The sequence below is a fragment of the Phyllobates terribilis genome, unplaced genomic scaffold, assembly GCF_046119375.1.
Source record: "Phyllobates terribilis strain yellow unplaced genomic scaffold, ASM4611937v1 Scaffold_4__5_contigs__length_816908805, whole genome shotgun sequence".
NCBI lineage: Eukaryota > Metazoa > Chordata > Amphibia > Anura > Dendrobatidae > Phyllobates > Phyllobates terribilis.
In genome coordinates, this window is record NW_027362764.1 from 274314010 (window position 1) to 274331021 (window position 17012).

Below are 17012 nucleotides of genomic sequence, written 5' to 3' on the forward strand. Positions count from 1 at the left end.
CTTGCAACGGTGAAAAATACATTCACCGGTAAATGTCATTTTAACATTTTACTACCTTATCTGGCCATGTGGTGTGTGAGACATTATCAGACACATCCAGTTTCATTTATGATGGAGGGACTCTGAAAGTCACAAAGCCTATTTTTATATGGCCATCAGGCGGCCCTTACTATTCTTAAAGGGCCAGCAGTTGTCCCTCGCTATTGTTAGATAGTCATCAGCCGGCTATGCTTTGTTGTTCCCATTTTTAATGAGTGGGTCTTCTATACTGTTATTACATACGCAGTGACTGTAAGGGCTGTCAAAAATTTGGAGGCACTCCAATATCCCTTGGAAGAGACATAGAGGAGGGCCTCAGTTAAAAAAATGCTCCCATTATAAAAAAAGTGGATCTCCTATAGTGGTAATGCTCATGCAGTGACTACAAGGGCTGCCAAAATTTGGGAAAAACCCGAATACCAATTTAAAGACACATAGAGGTGGGCCTCCCTAACGACATGTTCCCATTAGAGAGGAGCAGTTCTGCTATACATTCATAGAGTATGCAGTGAGTACAACGGCTGCCAAAATTAGGAAAAAATCCCCAATACCAATTTATAGATATATAGAGGTGGGCCTCCATAACAACTTGTTCCCATTAGAAAGGAGCGGTTCTGCTATACAGTTATAGGGTGTGCAGTGAGTACAAGGGTGCCAAAATTTAGGAAAAACCCCAATACCAATTTAAAGAAGCATAGAGGTGGGCCTCAATAATGGCATGTTCCCATTAGAAACAAGAGGTTCTGCTATACAGTTATAGGGTATGCAGTGAGTACAACAACTGCCAAAATTAGGGAAAAACCCCAAATACCAATTTAAAGACACATAGAGGTGGGCCTCAGTAATGACATGTTCCCATTAGAAAGGAGCGGGTCTCCCATACTGTTCTTGCTTATGTAATGACTGCAAAGGCTGCCAATAATTTGGGCGCACCCCAATAACTCTTTGAAGAGATATAGAGGAGGGCCTCAGTAAAAAAAATGTTCCCATTATAAAGGAGTGGGTCTCCTATAGTGGTACTGCCCATGCAGTGACTGCAAGGGCTGACAAAATTTAGGAAAAACCCCAATACCAATTTAAAGACACATAGTTGTGGGCCTCAGTAACGACATGTTCCCATTAGAAAGGAGCTGGTCTCCCATACTGTTCTTGCGTATGCAGTGAATGCAACAGCTGCCAAAAATTTGGAGGTACTCCAATGCCCCTTGCTAAAGATGTAGATATGGTGATATGGTAGATATGGTGGTGATATAGTAGTGAAGGATGAGCATGAGAAGAAGGAGGAGGACAAGAGCAAATAGACAAAATCAGGAAGCGTATACCGATGTCTGGGTGTGAAGAGAGGTGCATGGGAATATAGTTAGACCTCCCAAAAAAAAACACTGTATTTGAGTTTGTTATGCTGCTATCATTCGGTGGTGTTGAGAAGTCTGGCCCAAGCCAGCCCTTGTTCATTTTTATAAGAGTCAGCCTGTCAGCATTTTCAGTTCACAGCCGGATGCACCTATCAGTTATAAGTTATAATTCCCCTGGCGGCACTAAAAACCCGCTTTGACATAATGCTAGCAGCAGGGCAGGCCATAACGTCCAAGGCATAGAGAGCCAGTTCATGCCACTTGTCCAGCTTGCATACCCACTAATTATAAGGCACAGAGGAATCATGGAGGACGTTGGTACGATCAGAAAGGTACTCCTTCAGCATCTTCCCAAACTTTTCCCTCCTTGTGAGACTACACCGCACATCAAGGCTTGTGCGATGGTAGGGCCTGTGAAAACTGTCCCAGAACTTTGACAGTGTTCCCCTGTCTCTGCTGGATTGCATTTGTGGCTCTCTTGCCTGTACTCCTTGGTTGTCCAACAAACTGTGACTTCTGCCGCCAGCCTTTTCAGGTGAGAATTTTTTTAATAATTCAAAAACAATGGCCTTCTAGTACTGCACTATTTTAGCAGACCTGTCCGCCCCAGGAATAAGAGATAGAAAGTTCTCCTTGTAATGTGGGTCTAAAAGTGTCACCAACCAGTAATGACTGTGAGGGTCATGGGAAAGGCAGCGTAACATAAACTCAGCCATGTGTGCCAGACTGCTAATAGGCAAGACTTCCATGTCCTCACCAAGAGGATGACTGACCATGCTCTCCTCCTCATCCTCCTCCTCCTCCTTTCTCTCTTCAGGCCATCCAAACTGAACAGACGGTATGACAGTTGTGAGGGTATTATCATCTATAGCGCAGGAAACTAGATCCTCCTCATTGTCACCCAACTCACATTGAGATGAGGTGGGGCTGTATGGAATCACCCTGTATGGTTCCTTGCTCCATCTCATTGTGCTCCGCCTGCATTGCCTCCTCTTTAATTGTGAGCAGCCAGCATATCAGAAGACAGAGAAGCGGGATGGTGACGCTATTTATGATGTCATCGCCACTCACCATCTTGGTCGAGTCCTCAACGTTTTGGAGGATGGCACAGATACAGATGTCTGATATCAATGCCCACTCCTTTGTGTAAAGGTTGACCTGAATACCGGCGGCCTTGTTGATGTTGGTAGTCAACAACTGCCCTCTGCTGCTCACAAATCCTTCCCAACATCTGCAAAGTTGAGTTCCAACATGTAGGGACATTGCACACCGGTCGGTGAACTGGAAGGTGAAAATGCTGCTGAAACACGGCAAGGGCGGCGGAAGTTGTAGCTGACTTTCTAAAATGGGCACACAGGCAGCGTACTTTGAGAAGCAGATCCGTCAGATCCAGGTAGGTTTTGAGAAATCGCTGAACCACGAGGTTCAGCACATGGGCCAGGCATGGTATGTGTGTGAGCTTGCCTTGCTTCAGAGCTGCCACCAGGTTATGGCCATTGTCACACACAACCATGCCTGGCTGTAGGTTCACGGTGTCAGCCACATATCTGCCTGCTCTTTCAGAGCTGTCCACAACTCTTCAGCATTGTGATGTTTGTCACCTAAGCATATTAGCTTCAGTACAGCCTGTTTCTGCTTGGCTGAGGCAGTGCTGCAGTGCTTCCAGTTTGTGACTGATGTGGTAATTTTGTAGATGGAGGTTGCAGAGGAGGAGGAGGTGCAGGAGCTGTAGAATGTGAGTGGGGGACGTGTTCTGTCCCAAGGTCCTACTGGGTCCCGGTTTCCACTATATTAACCCAGTGTGCTGTCAGCGAGATGTACCATCCCTGCCCACAAGCACTTGTCCACGTGTCTGTGGTTAGGTGGACTTTTCCAGTAACTGTGTTGTTGAAGGCACAGCTAATGTTGTGGGACACATGCTTGTATAATGCGTGGACGGCACAATGGGAGAAATAGTGGCAGCTTGGGACCGAGTACCAAGGCACGGCTGCAGCCATCAGGTTGCTGAAAGCTTCTGTCTCCACGAGCCTCAAAGGCAACATTTCGAGCGTAAGCATTCGCGAAATGTGTGAGGGCAGGAGGCATCTACGCATGCGCCATGGATATGGGATTGGCGTGCACGCACAACAGCGGAAGAAGCAGTGCTGTCAGCCGCAGACACAGTTTCTGGACCCTGGCGTTTGGCCCACCTAGTCGGGTGCTTTGCTGTCTTATGCCTGATCATGATGGTGGTCAGGCTGCTAGTTTTGCTACCCCTACTCATGCTAGCCTGACAGATGGTGTAAATGGCCTTTTTGGGATTATCTGCAGAGTCTTTAAAAAACAACCAGACTCGGGAAGACCTAACAGTTGTGCTGGCCACTTCTGTCATGTTGGTTTTACGGGGAATGCTCTCCCATATTGTGTCTGCGGCCACCATACTGCTTGTTCCTGCCTGTTGTAGTGCTATGACTCCCTCTCCCTGTGTGATGCTGTACTCACTCTGCATGTCCTCCTGCCAGGTTGGGTCAGTTACTAAATCATCCACCACCTCGTCTTCCACTTCCGCACCCTGGTCCTGCTCCTGACTTTCTGGCAATTGTGTCTCATCATTATCCACCTCTTGCGACAGTAACTTCACTTTCCCATCATTGTTTTTGTGTGACTGTGGCTGCTCAAATATTTAGGCATCACTACTCGAGTTCTCCTCTTGCCCGGCTTGAAGCTGTCCGGGTGAGAGGCCCGAATCTATAAATGGAAAAGTGAACAGCTCTTCAGAGTGCCCAAGTGTGGGATCAGTTGTCTCCGGGCACTCAGCATGGTGGGAGGAAGGAGGATCAGGATGAGGAAGGAATATGCGATCCAGACAGACGACTACTGATACCTGACCGTGTGGTAGTGGTGGTGACAAAGTGAGTGGAAGCATTATCTGCTATCCAACCAACAACCTTTTGACACTGCTCTGTGTTCAATAGTGGTATACTGTGGTCCCCTGGTAATTGGGACAGGAAGGTTGAGCGAGAAGATGTGGGTGTTTGTTGTGGAACAATTTCAGCTTGCCCACAGCCTCGTCCTCGGCCTCTGCATGCACCATCACCATCACGTCCATTTCCTTGCCCCTTGCCATGCACCTTGCCTTTTTAAATGGAGGACAATATTTTCCATGTTCACTACAAATGGCTGGATTTGAACCACAGTGATATGCGATACGTCTGACGGAAAGCCACAGTTTTAAATAGCGGGCTTGGAGTTTACTCTTCTTTACAGTGACCACATGAGAACAGCTTCACTGACACACTACAACACTGTAAATGGAGGACAGAAATGGCTGAATTTGGACCGCAGTTATATGTGATACATCTGACGGACAACCACGGTTTTAAATAGCGGGCTTGTAGTTTACTATTCTTCACAGCAACAACGCAACTCGTGCGGCAGGTGATTAACTCATGAACTGTTTGACAAATATCCCCTATTCTCAAAGTTTTGTCTGTGGTGTGAAACTGACAGAAGTTACCATTACGACATCTGTGGTTTTCTTCCCGTCTATTCTGTTGTAACCATTTTTTGTGGGGGTTCTCAATCTATTGTGCACCAGCACATCTTTCAGATTCTTACCCCTTCTACAGGATACAAGGGGATTTCGTGCTACTATCTCAGATAAACTATTGTCCTGTTCTAGAATGTGCCAATTTTTGTGAATTGCTGATCTAATGTGTTTATCCATGGCACTATATTTGAAACTAAAAATAAAACGTTTTTGCATCCTATCCTTCCATTTGTTACAATCTTTAAGCAAATCAGATTGAAAGTAAGCACACTCTCTGTGGAAAGCTGTCTCTAATGGGGACTTGGGGTAACCCCTGTGACTAAATCTCTCTAATAAATCCATGGATTGTTCTCTAAACCGTATCTCACTCAAATGTATCCTCCTGAGCCTAAGAAATTGACTGTAAGGAAGGAATTTTTTTTATGTAAGGAGGATGTGCACTATTAAAATGTAAAAGGGAATTGGTTGAGGATGGTTTTCTATATACCTCAGTAACAATAGAGCCTTCAATGACTGAAACTTGCACGTCTAAAAATTGCAATGATGACCCTCCAAAAGTAGAGGTAAATCTCATGTTCATGTCATTGGAACAATTCAAGTAGTTATCAAACTCAAGGAAGAGATCTTGTGATCCCGCCCAAATCATGAAAACCTCGTCCACAAATCTAAGTAACAGTCTAATGTATTTTAAATAGGGATTATTCGGGGTATATATAAATCTATCCTGAAAAGCCACTAAAAACAGATTAGCAATGTACACGCTACTGGAGTCCCCATTGCTGTCCCTGTTCCCTGGTTGTGCCATTGCTCTGAGAATCGGAAAGCATTGTGTGTCAATATGAAAGTTACCTCTTCACAAATGAAATTAATTGTATCGGTCCCTTTGTCCGTGTTGACCAAAATGGCTCTAATTGCTTCTACACCCTCCCCTTGTGGGATCCTTGTATACAGGCTCTCCACATTTATAGACACCAGAACAAAACCTAAATCAAGAATAAAGGAATGTTTTTTACATTTACCGGTGAGTGCTACTCTTTTTTTTTTCTTTTCTCTTGCAAAGATATATAGATATGTTGTGGAATATCTACACTAATAAACAAGCAAATCTCTCCCTTATTGAGCAGCACCTCTCCCTACTCTGCCTGTTTCCAGGGTAGACTGTGACGAGCACAGCTGCGCCAGGTCTTTAATAGACCTGATGATGCTATGCGGCCAGCTAGTCACTGTAATGCCATAACCAACATGGCTATGGCATTACAGTGCATGGCAAGCAATCCCTGCATGTTCGGATGTTGAATAGGCAGCATGTATTCTACTAGGAGCTAAGATGAAAAAAATAGTAGGGTCTTTCGGTATAATATCTTTTAAAACTTTACCATTCCTCAAAATGTACCAGTTTTTTTGCAGGACTTGTCTGATATCTCTTTGTTGAAAATTAAAAGTGGTAATGAACTTCAGACCATCTCCAAAAGTATTCTCTTTTTTGTTAGTATCTGTTATAAGAGAATCCTGGCTATAGGTTTCTTTTACTTCCTCGTGGGAATCTTTAACTAGTCTTTTAGGATATTTCTGATTGGTGAACCTTTGCTTAAGAATATCCGACTGTTCGGAGAAATCTGTCTCCATGGTGCAATTCCTCCTTATCCTCTGGAACTGGTTATATGGGATGTTACTCAGCCACTTGTTATAGTGGCAGCTGCAGTAATGAATGTAGCTGTTAGCATCTACTTTTTTGAAACAGGTTTTGGTGAGGATCAGATTGTCCTTTATAAATAATGTGAGATCTAGAAAATGTATATTCCCTTCATAAGTCTCAGAATTAAACGAGATCCCTCAGTTGTTGTCATTTAAAAATTTAATAAAGACTGTCAGTGAAATGATGTCTCTGTCTATAATGAAGATTAAATCATCAATATATCTTTTATAAAAGACAATGCACTTGTCAAACCTCCCTCCATAGATAAAAACTTTTTCAAAAACTCTCAAAAAAATGTTTGCAAACGTAGGCACGACCTTCGACCCTATCGCAGTACCTTTGGTCTGGTGGTACGTGCGTTTCTGAAAGGTAAAATAATTATTATGTAAAATGAAAGATAATCCAGTTAAAATGAAACTTTTGTGTTTAGGGGACAGGTGCTCATCTTGAGAGATGGCATATTGGATGCACAGTAAGCATGTCAAGGTTCAATATTTGTATAAAGGGAAACTACATCTAGACTGGCGAAAATGTATGATTTCTTCCACTTGAGACCTTTGATTAGTTTTATCAAATGACTGGAATTGCATAAATAGCTTTCCAAGCTCTTTATGTGTGGTTGTAGAATGACCTCTAAATATTCCGCTAGGTTACTAGTGAGTGACCCGATGTCTGATATGATCGACCTCCCAGGGGGGTTAATAGAGTCTTTATGTAGATCATGGGGAAATGGTAGAAAAAGGGCATACTCTGATTTTTTACAGTAAGGAATTTCCTTTTATTTTCATTGAGTATCCCATCCCCTGCAGCTTCTGCGATAATTTTCTTATAAGTGGGAATGATACTTATAAGAGGTATCACCCTATATATTGTATGAGGGATCACCCTATAGTATTGCGTATCATCCAAAATTCTATTGGCTTCTCCCACATAATCCCAATAGTCCTGGATGACAATACCATCCCCTTTGTCTGCTGATCTTATTGTTAAATTCTTGTTTCTTTTAAGATCGCTTAGAGCCTGTCTCTCCTTTGTCTCTCCATTTTATTTAGGTTTTTATCTCTATTGAGCATAGGTTTTCCGATAACTTTCTTTAGGTCTTGCATAGTGATATCGCTAAACGTCTCTATCTGATGGCTTTTACTTTCTGTAGGATAAAACTTGGATTTATTTTTTAGATCAACATGTAGTGAGTGGTTAGGATTAAAGTTCTCAGGATTTTTATCGTGTGTGTGAACTTTTCGGGTTTCAATGCAGCATGCCTCTTGAGCGTTATTTTTCTAATGAAGGAATAGAGGTCAAGAATGATATCAAAATCACTCGATTTGTGAGTAGGACAGAAGGATAGCCCTTTAGATAATAATGTTTTTTTGTCCTCATTAAGTTGGTACGATGATAGATTAAATACATTTGTTATACTGTCTATCGGTCTATTAGTCTTCTTTTGTTTGACTCCTCCTCTACACCCTCTGTGGGATTTTTTCTTTTCCCTAGTTTTCTGAAGCAGTGGTCAACAGTATCTTGTCCGAGAGGGATTACCTGAGGTAAAATAGGATTTGGGTAGTTTTAATGTAGAGCGGCAATAAGGGCCCCACCGCTCCTTGAAACTCTCTCCAATTTACTTATTTGTTATTTGCAAAGAATAATTAATATTATTAACCCCATAGCGCTCAATGACAAACACTGCACGGCATGAGCGAGTGTAAATTACCGCTCCTTGCCGTGCAGTGTCCGTCATAGCTTTGAACTGGCACAGCGTATGAACACGCTGTCAGTTCAGTGCCGACAGCTGTCCGTGACAGCTGAGCGGCACGAGAAGGGGTGTAGGAACCCATGCCGTCGGTCCCTGCACCCAGATCACTGTGGTTGGTCAGTCAATCTGACTGGCCGATCACAGCATGATGGAGCAGGAGACACTGAAATTTCAGCATCTGCTACTCTATCAGTGCCAGAGCTCAGCGCTGCCAGTGGCTGAGCTCCGGCACTAAACAGCCAGGCGCAGTGTCAGCACCGCCACTGGCTGTTAACCCTCTGAACACTGCGATCGAGCGCGATCGCAGCATTCAGGAGACAAGGCAGAGGGCTGGGAGCTCCCTCTGCCTTCAGGTCGGCGCCCCGGTGACATCATCGCGGGGGCCAGACCATTGCCATGGTGACCAGGGGTCGTCATATCGACCCCCAGGTCACCAAGCTACGGAAAGTTCCTGAGACCAATGCACAGTATAGTCTCAGGAGCTTTCAATATAGGTATAATGTATAGCAATGCTAGTGCATTGCAATACATCATATCTATGAAAAAAGTGAAAGTCCCATAGTGTGACTAAGTGAAAGAGTTTATAAAAAAATAAATTGTAAAAATCTAAAAAAAAAGTGAAAAAAAAGTATTACACTTATAAATACAGATTTATATGTAAAAAAATTAAAATAAACAAAAAAGTACACATGCTTGGTATCGCTGCGTCCGGAACGACCCAATCTATAAGCATGTCATACTAGTTAAACCTTTCAGTGAACAGCGTTAAAAAAAAAAACATCAGAAACTATGACTTTTCATCATACCGCTGGAAAAAAGTGGAATAAAAAGACTGATGAAAAAAAAATGGTACTGCTGAAAACGTCATCTTGTCCCGCAAAAATCAAGCTGCCATACAGCTCTATTAGCCGAAAAATTAAAAAGTTACAGCACTCAGAATAAAGTGATGCAAAGATTTTTCTATAAAAGTTTTATTATGTAAAAGCGCAAAAACATAAAAAAATTACAAAAATGTTGTACCGCTGTAAACGTACTGACCCAAAGAATAAAGCTGCCTTAACAATTTTACCACACAAGTAACAACAACAAAACAAAAATCCTAAATTGTTGTTTTTTGTTCATTCTGCCTCCCAAAAATCAGAATAGAAAGCGATTAAAAAATGTAATTTGCCCAAAAGTGGTACCAATAAAAACGTCAACTAGTCCCTCAAAAAACAAGCCATCACACGACTCTGTTGGCCGAAATATGGAAAAATTATAGCTCTCTAAATATGGAGATGCAAAGCATTTTTTAGTGAGTGACAGCTGTCAATCATAAAAACCCACTATGAATCTGGCATCGCTGTAATTGCACCGACCAGAAGAATAAAGTCGCCTAATCACTTTTATACTACACGAGGAACGGCGTAATAAATAAATAAACCCAATTCTTCACCTGCTGCAGATTTGTTTAGTCTGCCTCCCAAAGATCGCAGTATTGCTTAGCACACATTTATCCTGCGCTCTGCGCTGAGCGCTTACACCGGGGTTTCCGTGTAAATCTCTGAAATACGTGATTCAGACGGAAACCCCTGACGGAAGATTCCCTGTAATGAGACAGATGAGGCACTGTGGACGCCATCTGACTTATGATCCGGCGGTGTCCATCTTTTTAGGCGTAAATAAAAGCGCAGTCAGCCACAGTTTTGTACACCTCTGAAAAGAAGGATAACGCTGAACAGAGGCCAGACTGAGTCCAGAGTAACTCTGCTGCCTCATCTCATTATAGTAAATGGATCCCTCTGGGGTTTCATCTGAATCACGTCATTTGGAGATTAAGATGGAAGCCAAAAAGTAAGTGCTCAGCGTAGAGCGCCGGATAAATGTGATTTAAAATGTTATATAAAATGTTCCCAATAAAAGCTTCACATAAAAGCCCTCACTCAGGTCTGTCATGTGTTAATGGAAATATAGGGGGCTTCCACATTACGGGTAGCACAAACGCTCTGGAAAAGCTAAATGACTCCTCGCCCCCCCAAAAGAAATTCAGTAAATTCCGAGTTCCTAAAACCAAATCCCCCCTCCCTTCTGAGCCCCACAGTGTGTCTAAACCACATTTAGTGTCCACATGTTTGGCAGGGGTATTATTTCCAAAATGGGGTCACTTGAGGGGGGATTCTGCTCTTCTAGCATTTAAGGGATCTGTATATGGGGTACGCAAACTATTCTAGGAACATCTGCGCTCCAGTAGGCAAATAGCGCTCCATCCCTCCCGAGTGTCGCCGCGTGGCCAAGCAGTACTGTACAGCCACATTTGAGGTATTGCCACATTCAGCAGAAATTATGGGACAAATTTTGGTGCCATTTTTATCCATTATCCCAGTGTGAAAATGTCAAATCTGGGGCTAAAACAACATTTTTGCTGTAAAAATGTAATTATTTTTTCCTCACTGCCCAATGGAATAAAATTCTGTGACACACCCTTGGTGTCATTATGATCACTGCACCCCTAGATGAGTTCATTGAGAGGTGTAGTTTGTAAAATGGGGTCATTTATGGGGGAATCTGCTGTTACGGCACCACAGGGGATCTCCAAGTGGGTCATGGCACCCTCAAACCATAACAGTAAAATCTGTACTATAATATGGTGCTCTTTCCTTTCTGACTTTTGCACTGTGCCTCAAAAGTAGTTGCCAATTACATGTAGGGTATTGGTGTGCTCATGAGAAATTGCACAACAAAATGAGAGGTAAATTTTCTCCTGTTACCCTTGTGAAAATAAAAATTTGGGGCTAAAATAAATTTTTTGTGATTTTTTTCATTTTCATGGCTCAACGTTATAAAGTTCTGTGAAGCACCTGGGGGTTAAAAGTGCTCACCACACATCTAGATAAGTTTATTGAGGGGTCTAGTTTCCAAATTGGGGTCACTTGTGGGGGGTTTCCGCTGCTTAGGCACATCAGGGGCTCTCTAAATGCAACATGGCGTTCGCTGATTATTCCAGCAAATTTTGAATTAAAAAAATCAAATGGTGCTCCTTTCCTTCCAAACCCTGCCGCGCGCCCAGTGGTTTTCTCCACATAAAGGGTAACGGTGTGCTCAGGAGAAATTTCACAACTTTTGGGGTCCATTTTCTCATGTTACCCTTGTGAAAATAAAAAACTTGTAGCTAAAAAGAAATTTTTGTGATTTTTTTTTTCTTGTCTCTATGTTATAAACTTCTGTGAAGCACTTAGGGGTTCAAAGTGCTCATTACACATCTAGATAAGTTCATTGAGGGGTCTAGTTTCCAAAATAGGGTCACTTGTGGGGAGTTTCTGCTGTTTAGGGACATCAGGGGTTCCCCAAACGCAACATAGCAGCATAGGTTGCTAATGGTGAAGGAGAAGGTGCACAGTCGAATAAACAGAGATTCTCTCATCCCTAGCAGCAGCGTATCAAACTTTAATGAAATGTGGTTTTATGTTTCTTATTTAGACCTCCCACAGGTTTAGTCACTGTTGTCAGAAAAAATGGCATATTCAAATTGCAGTGTTAGAGGAATGTGGTTAATTGGAGGGATAGCAGGCAGCATTACTGGTTCTAAGCTGTTGTCGAATCAACAGGTTTTGGCCAGGTTTTATTTCCTGCACTATACAGAATCGCCACCAACATGTACCAGTACTACCGTAGCAGCCAACGAAGTACTTCGGTTCTGGGTAAAAATGAGAATCCTGACAAGGCAACAATATCACGTGATTAGTAAGGTAAAGTTTCTTTGCTCAATGAAAGAGTCTCCAGAAGAATGCTAATTGACGAACCAAAACACAAGAACCCAAAGAGAAGGAATTCATTAATAAACTTATAAAACTTCAGGAAGACCATGACTTCTTGCTTACTCAAATTGAAAAAGGTTGTTCTGGAAGCATGGGACAGAAAACTGGCCAAGGTCAAGGAAAGAAGATTTATGAGAGAGCTGCAGGCAGAGAAACGAAGAAAAGAGGTGTGGCGCCCCTGAGAGTTCAGTCGCCACAGAGGTACTGCACCTCACTCGGAGGTGTGGTGTCTCCTTCTCTCAGGTAAGGAGGGAGTGCTGCTTGGAACCACAACACCTGCATCCAACACTACACTGCTCCAGGCCAGCTGGAAGGGCAAGACGCAATGTATGTTTACTGCTGAGCCCTGACCCTGGCTGGAGTGGGGGGAACCCAAAGGTAGGGGGAACCAGTAGTGGGTGTGGGTGGAGGAAGTAGTTAGGGGGAGCACTTTGGTAGGAGTATATATAGGGAAGCCATCTTAGGGTGGTGGAGTGGAGTAGAGGAGAGCAGTTCAGAAGAACAGCTCAGGACAGTTCAGAAGAACAGTGTGGGAGCAGAGTCTCAGTAGGAGCTCTGCTCCACACGAGGGCCTAGTGACAGAGGCCCAGGAGGGGAGCAGGGAGTAGGCTCCTTTCTAATAAGGGATCCTAGGGGGTACAGAGAGTACAGGACGGCACCCGTACGCCCTGAATCTGTCAGAAGACAGAGGGATCGTAAGCCGCATTCTAATCCCCGTGAGGGTCAAGCAGGTCTGTGAACTCCGACGGACAGGAGGAACTTCAGAGCACCCGAGCGGGATTGAGAGTGGGCAGCGCAGGGCAGGAGGGAGAAAGACCCAGTGTGAAGACGGTCTAAATAGGTACACGTGAAAGTGGGGTTCTGCGAGGTACCCCTGATCTACCTGAGGAAGCACTGAACCCCTGCCTGGTGAATGCAGCGCGACGCGGGAGGCTGTAAGCTGACAGTGCACCCTGAGGAACTGAAGAACTGTGAGTAAATACTCGGATGACTGCACCGCACCCCCTCTGTCCATTATTTCTTCCGCGCCATCATTCCCTCCCTGCACTAAAACACCCAGCGCAACCACCATCTCACTACACTGCCCTGGAGCTAGCTCTACCTGTGGAGAGCCAAACTATCCCTGCTGCCGTAACACCAGCTCCAGAGGACTGCTCCACAGCGGCGGCTCCTTTTGGCCGCAATCCACAGGTGGCGTCACAAACAATCCCAGAACCCCATATAAAAATATCCCCCCTTTTGCACTGACCTCCCTGGGTCACAGACCGGGCCAGCTACCGTGATACTCCCCTACCGGCATACACAGGGGCCCGGCTGCCGAGTACCCCACAGCCCAGGGGGTGCGTCAGAGGAAACTGAGCGAGTTCAGCAGTCGGCAGCAATGGCTGAACTCTGCTGCAGCACTAGCAATTGCATCAACAACGGTGCTTCTGACAACGACAGTGATGAGGTTGAAGGGCATTTTAGTCCCATAAACAAAAGTCGGTAAGACCGGTCAACATTGTGGCTCTGGAAGTTTCTACAGCTCTAGACAAATCTAATACCAGTGATAGAAAAGCTACCTACCTGCTTGCTGCTGCTTTCTCTTGGCCATGATTCAGACAGTCTCACGTTGAATAGGGAATCTATCAAACAGGCTCGTTGTTGGCATTGAGAGATTGTTGTCTGTCACAGAGATACCCAACAACACAGGAGCAGCACAAGCTAAGACTGTATTCAAGGTACTGCAGGATTAGCAGATCTTGGATGTAGTGAAGTTTATGTCATTCGACCCGACCAGTAGTAACACTGGTACAAAGGCTAGTTTGTGCGTCCTTTTGCAACAGAAACTGCAGAAAGAACTACTGAGTTTGCCGTGTAGGCACATCATTCACAAGATAATTATTGCAATCGTGTCTGATAAATTGTGGTGGCATCAACAGGTTGTTTGAGAGATTTTCTGCTGCCTGGAATCAACTGGATAAAACCAAGCTATTGACTGGAATGGAAGATGTCAGTTTCAACTGAGCTACATCCACTTAAGGAGTGTCTAGTTGAATTTTGCACCAACCAGATTGCACAATGCCATCCAAGAGATGATTAAAAGAAATTTTTAACACTGGCAACCCTGTTCCTTGGTTTGTGTGCAAACCCAGATGTACACATTAACACTCCAGGCTCCTACTATCGGGCCCGATGGATGGCCAAAGTGATATACGCTCTGAAAATCTTTGTGTTTCATCATCAATTTCATTTAATTTTGATAGAATTAAATTTTTTTTGTCTATTTTGCACTTTTACTCTCCGCTTATACTTAAAAGATTTGGTACCACTGTCATATCCCAGCCACATCGCCTCAAAATGAATGACATTACTGCAAGAACTCGTAGCATACAAAAGAATAAACATGCCTGTTACTGAGGCCACAATAAAATCTTCAACATACACCTGAGGTACCTAAGTAAGATTATGGTGGGTCTGACTTTTTTTGAGAGTTAGGTTCCAACCGCAGAAAAGGTTGAGATGGTACAGGCTCTGCAGAAGGAAGACAACAATGTCTGCTCAACTTGCGTACAGCCTGCCAAAGACCTTGTGTCACACAACAAGCTTCATTACTTCATGTCTTCCTACACAAAAAAACTGCTTTTGCACTGGAAATAAACCAAGATTTTCTTCACCAAGATCTTTGTCTGTGGCACAATAATGCAAGTTACATCAATGCATCCTCAAAAGTTGCCGGATTGAAAATCGTGAGTGATGCCGCTGAACCCTCCATTGCACTCAGGAGTACATTCAATTTGTCACTGAGAACTCAAGAAGACCAGAAACAGTTTATTCTCCAGTGTGTGCAGAAGAATTTGCATGACTATCCTGAACCAAATAAACTGTGTTTCATTAAAAAAGTGAAACCGTGACACTTCTGTAAAAGTACATTTACTTTGCTGCAAGGCATTTATTACAAATAATTGTTAGTTTTGTGATAATTTAGCCACCAGTAAACAATGTTGCGATGTTTCAAAATTTTGTGCATGCTACAGTTACACCAAAGGGAATTATTCCTAGGGGTGAGACCTAAAAATTTGCACAATTTTTTTTTAATGTCACCCTACTGTACACTATACACCATATACAGAGCTCCTGTTTATAATGTCACTGGTGATTACTGTTTTACCTGCACACTATATAGAGAGCTCCTGTGTATAATGGCACTTATGGTAATACTAGTATTGTGTTTTTTTTTATTAACTTTTATTAATGATCTATATTGCAGTATTCAGTCACTATCTGATCGTAATATGTGGTCTGGTCATGGTGTGGTGGTATTTCTCACTTGTATGTGATGTTATTCGGTCACTATGTGGTGGTAATATGTGGTCTGGTCATGGTGTGATGGTATTTGTCCCTTGTATGTGGTATTATTCGGTCACTATGTGGTGGTAATATGTCGTCTGGTCATGGTGTGATCGTATTTGTTCCTTGCATGTGGTATTATTTGGTCACTATGTGGTGGTAATATGTGGTCTGGTCATGGTGTGGTGGTATTATTTGTCCCTTGTATCTGGTATTATTAGTCATTTTAAAAAATGTATGTGACACATTCCCATAAAGAAAAATAAATAAAATATATCTAAAAAGTGTACTGGATATTTTAAGAAACGTTTAATGGGTTACAGTAAAGTAGGGCCCTCCCAAAGGAGTCTATCTTGTCATGGTTAATAAAACAGAACTACCACACTCCTGGAAATAGTTGGTGCACAAGTAGGGTTCAATGCCAGTATAATATAATGAAGAACTAGGCACTCATATGACTCAAATAATCTTGAAAATTTAATGATGAGAAGGTAATGGTACAAGCATTTCAGTCAAATGTGACCTTCATCAGTGTACAAAATCTTACATAGAGGACGTATGTGGGAAGAATAGTATCCAGTCTCAGTAGAAACCATTAGTTGGTTTCTATATGTGTGGGATATGGCGGTGAGAATGCAGCATCCATCACCAGGCGCCACCTGGAGCAAGTGGCGGACACCGCATTCTCACCGCCGCATCCAACACACATAGGAACCGGCTAATCGTTTCTACTGAGGCTGGATACTATTCTTCCCACATCCGTTCTCTATCTAATATTTCTTACACTGATGAAGGTCACATCTGATCGAAAAGTTTGTACCTTTGTACTACCTTCTCATCATTAAATTTTCAAGATTATTTGAGTCATTTGAGTTCCAAGTTCTTTATTATACCTTCTCATGGTGGCAGGCTTAAAAAATCTTTAGGTCAAAACAAAAGCTGCTGGCTCTGTATGTGATATCGTGTTCAATGGGAACTGTTAATGTGTGATTGGTGAGGACGTGGTGCCAAAGTGGAGTTTTTCCAAGAGTGAGCAGTGGGACTGTGGAAGATTGGAGGGGTAGAGGTAGAGCTGGGGTGGAGCCTGGGAGGAGTCTCAAGGATGCCTGAAAATTTTGCCAGTATGGGGCCCTGAAATTCCTTGTGGCTGCCCTGTACTCAAGTTAAATAGTACTCAGTACACAGCTGCCATCATTTACAGTGATTCTGATTAACCTCATATAAAGTTTAGCTGTTCTTGTAGTATTTTCCTGACATTTTATTAGTTGCATTTTACATCAATAACATCGGTCCATAAACAACTTACAACACAGCAAAGGGGTCTCATTGTTAAAAGTTACCAGTCAGGAGAAGGATACAAAACATTTTCCAAGTAATCTACCATGTAAGACTGTGAAGACAATCATCAAGTAGTGGATTAAAATTTGTCTCAACAGTTTGATTACTTTGGTGGAAAAAGTTCTGAAATGATTGTTCTTGGTATGATGTTTTAAAGACAAAAACCTGTCATTTTAAC

General features: G+C 43.0%; 1 protein-coding gene across 2 annotated transcripts in view; it reads right to left on the bottom strand.

Moving 5' to 3' along the window:
• The window catches only part of NPSR1 (neuropeptide S receptor 1), a 998839-nt gene that overhangs the window by 183526 nt on the left and 798301 nt on the right, over positions 1-17012 (bottom strand). The window lies entirely within an intron of this gene.